The 5,253-nt window shown below is 52.7% G+C and overlaps 1 long non-coding RNA gene across 1 annotated transcript; it reads left to right on the forward strand.

Moving 5' to 3' along the window:
- The first annotated feature begins 543 nt into the window (after positions 1 to 543).
- On the forward strand, positions 544 to 3,603 carry LOC144678036 (uncharacterized). The gene is made up of 3 exons (XR_013575922.1): positions 544 to 700; positions 2,094 to 2,212; positions 3,427 to 3,603. It is a non-coding gene; the product is annotated as an uncharacterized LOC144678036 (long non-coding RNA).
- Positions 3,604 to 5,253: the final 1,650 nt, after the last annotated feature.

A 5,253-nucleotide genomic window follows, 5' to 3' on the forward strand; every position in this document is an offset into this window, starting at 1 on the left:
CCCTCGATTAGATTCCAGTCTGTAACTCACTCCCGGGTATCTGTTATTCTATATATAAACCGCCCGAACACCTCGATTAGATTCCAGTCTGTAACTCACTCCCGGGTATCTGTTATTCTATATATAAACCATCCCGAACCCCTCGATTAGATTCCGGTCTGTAACTCACTCCCGGGTATCTGTTATTCTATATATAAACCACCCCGAACCCCTCGATTAGATTCCAGTCTGTAACTCACTCCCGGGTATCTGTTATTCTATATATAAACCACCCCGAACCCCTCGATTAGATTCCAGTCTGTAACTCACTCCCGGGTATCTGTTATTCTGTATATAAACCACCCCGAACCCCTCGATTAGATTCCTGTCTGTAACTCACTCCCGGGTATCTGTTATTCTATATATAAACCACCCCGAACCCCTCGATTATATTCTAGTCTGTAACTCACTCTCGGGTATCTGTTATTCTATATATAAACCACCCCGAACCCCTCGATTAGATTCCAGTCTGTAACATTTGACAATCCCTGTTGATTCCTCCAGGCCCCCTCCACAGGCTTCCCAGAGCAGAGGAGGTCCGGACGAGAAGGAGAACCAGGAGACCTATAGAAATCCACAGCAAACCAGAACCTTTCGACGCCCATACAACGTCCGGAGACGACCCAAGGAGCAGAATGCCAAAAGCGAGGAGATTAAACAGGTAAAGAGAACCCAGCGCTCGGTGTCCCCATCTAACACTCCCAGGACAGGTACAGCACGGGGTTAGATACAGAGTAAAGCTCCCTCTACACTGTCCCCATCAAACACTCCCAGGACAGGGGAGGCACGGGGTTAGATACAGAGTAAAGCTCCCTCTACACCGTCCCCATCAAACACTCCCAGGACAGGTACAGCACGGGGTTAGATACAGAGTAAAGCTCCCTCTACACTGTCCCCATCAAACACTCCCAGGACACGTACAGCACGGGGTTAGATACAGAGTAAAGCTCACTCTACTCTGTCCCCATCAAACACTCCCAGGACAGGTACAGCACGGGGTTAGATACAGAGTAAAGCTCCCTCTACATTGTCCCCATCAAACACACCCAGGACAGGTACAGCACGGGGTTAGATACAGAGTAAAGATCGCTCTACACTGTCCCCATCAAACACTCCCAGGACAGGTACAGCACGGGGTTAGATACAGAGTAAAGCTCCCTCTACACCGTCTCCATCAAACACTCCCAGGACAGGTATAGCACGGGGTTAGATACAGAGTAAAGCTCCCTCTACACCGTCCCCATCAAACACTCCCAGGACAGGTACAGCGTGGGGTTAGATACAGAGTAAAGCTCTCTCTACACTATCCCCATCAAACACTCCCAGGACAGGTACAGCGTGGTGTTAGATACAGAGTAAAGCTCCCTCTACACTGTCCCCATCAAACACTCCCAGGACAGTTACAGCACGGGGTTAGATACAGAGTAAAGCTCCCTCTACACCGTCCCCATCAAACACTCCCAGGACAGGTACAGCACGGGGTTAGATACAGAGTAAATCTCCCTCTATACCGTCTTCATCAAACACTCAGGACAGGTACAGCACGGGGTTAGATACAGAGTAAAGCTCCCTCTGCACCGTTCCCATCAAACGCCCAGAGAGAGCGGGAGATCCAGAGAGAGCGGGAGAGCCAGAGAGAGCGGGAGAGCCAGAGAGAGCGGGAGAGCCAGAGAGAGCGGGAGAGCCAGAGAGAGCGGGAGAGCCAGAGAGAGCGGGAGAGCCAGAGAGAGCGGGAGAGCCAGAGAGAGCGGGAGAGCCAGAGAGAGCGGGAGAGCCAGAGAGAGCGGGAGAGCCAGAGAGAGCGGGAGAGCCAGAGAGAGCGGGAGAGCCAGAGAGAGCGGGAGAGCCAGAGAGAGCGGGAGATCCAGAGAGAGCGGGAGAGCCAGAGAGAGCAGGAGATCCAGAGAGAGCGGGAGGCAGATAGGGAAACGGACCGAGAGTGAAGCAAGGAGGCTGGAAATTGCTGAATGAAAGCCTCCTCTGTGTCTGGGCGCACGCGTGACTGAGACTGACACTGTGTTCATTTCCCCTCCATCTGATTTCCTCGTCTGCAGCCCCAGAACAAAACTGTCGAAAAACCTCCGGCGACAGCAGCTCCCGCCCAGCCAGCGGCTGCACCCAGCGAGTGAGTGAAAGGCCTGCGCCAGGCAGCCAGCCCCTCCCTCCCAGCTGGGTGAGTACCCTCAGGAAAGCCCCTGGCTTTGTCTCCGGCCTACTATATAATCCATCACAGGCTGAGCGGAGGTGAATGCTCCCCAGTGACCAGGGACTCCAGCGATTGCGGGGACGGGGAGGGGGGAGAAGCCGGGATCTTTCTCCTCCGAGAGGAGAAGTTTGAGAGGAGTTCGAATCGAGTCTTCAGAAATCGGGCGGTGTCGGGAGCGAGAGGGGCCTGGATTTACCTCCTGTGCCGTGCACTGTTCCGCTCTCCGTATCCCCCCTCGGTTAGACCACACTCGGAGCACCGTGCACTGTTCCGCTCTCCGTATCCCCCCTCGGTTAGACCACACTCGGAGCACCGTGCACAGTTCCGGTCTCCGTATCCCCCCTCGGTTAGACCACACTCGGAGCACCGTGCACTGTTCCGCTCTCCGTATCCCCCCTCGGTTAGACCACACTCAGAGCACCGTGCACAGTTCCGGTCTCCGTATCCCCCCTCGGTTAGACCACACTCGGAGCACCGTGCACTGTTCCGCTCTCCGTATCCCCCCTCGGTTAGACCACACTCGGAGCACCGTGCACAGTTCCGGTCTCCGTATCCCCCCTCGGTTAGACCGCACTCGGAGCACCGTGCACAGTTCCGGTCTCCGTATCCACTCGGTTAGACCACACTCGGAGCACCGTGCACAGTTCCGGTCTCCGTATCCCCCTCGGTTAGACCACACACGGAGCACCGTGCACAGTTCCGGTCTCCGTATCCCCCTCAGTTAGACCACACTCGGAGCACCGTGCACAGTTCCGGTCTCCATATCCCCCCTCGGTTAGACCACACTCGGAGCACCGTGCACAGTTCCGGTCTCAGTATCCCCTCGGTTAGACCACACTCGGAGCACCGTGCACAGCTCTGGTCAATGATAAATCCGACGGGGAATTCGCGAGAAACCTCTTTACCCAGAGGGTGGGGAGAATGTGGAACCCGCTCCCACAGGGAGTGGGACTGAGGGGAATCACATCGATCTATCTAAATGCAGTGTCCACAAAGCTGGATAAAGACAGGAGGGTGAATGTTGATGTGAGGGATGTGGGTGGTGGAGGGCGGGAGTGAGAGAGAGCTCTTGTGATGCGTCATGAGCAGCACAGGGTGCTGAGTGCCCTCTTTCTGTGCCGAATGGACAATGTAACCTTATCAAATCTTTTCTCTCCCCTGTTTTCCCACCCCTCCCTCAGATGCAGTGGCTCCCAAACGCATAAAAATGACCCGGACAGAATTCTGCAAAGCAATAAGACTTCAACTACTTCAACCAGGAAATCCAGGAGGGGGCTTCAAAAACACGTGATGAGGCACCCCTCACCAACGCCCCCCCCTCCGAAAAATATCGCCCCCTCCAACAAACCCGCAGGATCGAAAATGAGAAATGAATAAAATTCACACCATTTTTAAGCAAAAATTGCTCTTTCTATGTTGATAATGGAGATTTCCTATGTAAACGGTCACGTTACAGCACCACCAGCAGCAGTATGGCGCAGTTGCAGCGTGACATGTTTACATAGCGAGTTCCCATATGATGGTTCCCCCCCCCTGCCCCGATTTCCTTTGTAAACAGTCATGCCACAGCGCCACCAGCGGCAGTAAGGAGCAGTTGCAGTGTGACATGTTTACATAGCGAGTTCCCACATATTGGTTTCCCCCCCCCCCCCCCACCCCCGGTTTCCTGCGTAAACCAACATGTGGGAGCTAGCTATGTAAACGTGTCACGCTGCAACCGCTGCTTGCTGCCACTGGTGGAGCTGTGGCGTGACTGTTCACAAAGGAAATTGCGGGGCGGGGGGGGGAAGGAAACCAACATATGGGAACTCACTATGTAAACATGTCACGCTGCAACTGCATGCGGCGGGCGTGTGTGCTCGTATTTACCCGACTTTTATGCTTATTTCCCATTATTAACGTGGACAGACGGCGCTTATCATGGCCACGGCCTATGTAAACATGTCACATGTAGCCACGCCCTCCAGTTGTGGTGGGGTGGGTGAGGGGCGCTGTGATGTGACACGTTGACATACAAAAAACTTAGTATTCACACATCCTTGCGTACAACAGGTAATATCGGCCCGGACGGGATAAAGAACTGAGATCTCTAAATGTTGGATTCAGATATTTTAATGTTCGTTTTTATTTTTAAACTTGGTAAAACATCCTTCTCTGGAGCTATTTTCAAGACTCGTTCTTTGTCGCCTGAACCCTGTGTAACATCAGAAAAGAATAAAGCAGAGGTCATGAGCACAAATTGTGTTATTGGGAAATTTTGACTTTTTTTTATTGCCAGTTATTTCTGTACCAATTTGAGTAACAGTCTAGCCTTGCCTCAAACGCCTCAGTTGAACCTGCCTCCACCACACTCTCGGGCAGTGCATTGCAGACCCTAACCACTCGCTGGGTGTGGAAAAAGTTTCTCCACGTGTCACCTCTTACCAATCACCTTAAATCTGTGTCCCTCTTGTTCTCGAACCTACCCCCCCACACCCCGGCAACAGGAACAGTTTCACCCCCACCACTCCATTCCCCCCCCCAGACCCACCTGCCATCCTGTCACGGCCGCACTTTCCCTCTCTTGACTGCTTCATCTCGATCTCAATCGCTTCCATCACCCCCAACACCTTCCAAACCCACCATCTCTACCACCCGGAAGGACGAGGGCATCAGGAGCGTGTGTTTATGACCGCAGCTTGATGATGTTTGGCGCACGAGACCGATCCCAGAAGGAGACCCGACTCGCTGATTATAACCTTTCTATTATTGTATTTTGAAAATGGGGGGAGGCTACTGAACCTAGAAGCATAGAACCCAGTCAGCATGCGAGATTCAAGTTACGCAGTTGAAACAATCTTGCAAAACACCCTCACTTGGTCAGAACGCAGAAGTAAACGACTTGGCAACAACTCCCTTTGGAGATTTTTTACTATAAAACATCCAGTAATATTACCCAAAGCAAAACTGCTGTCACTCTGGGCTGTGAAAACCTGAAGTTGAGGTTTGGAAACAAAAACATTGGCTTG

Source organism: Cetorhinus maximus, unplaced genomic scaffold (genome assembly GCF_964194155.1).
Source record: "Cetorhinus maximus unplaced genomic scaffold, sCetMax3.hap1.1 HAP1_SCAFFOLD_3463, whole genome shotgun sequence".
NCBI lineage: Eukaryota > Metazoa > Chordata > Chondrichthyes > Lamniformes > Cetorhinidae > Cetorhinus > Cetorhinus maximus.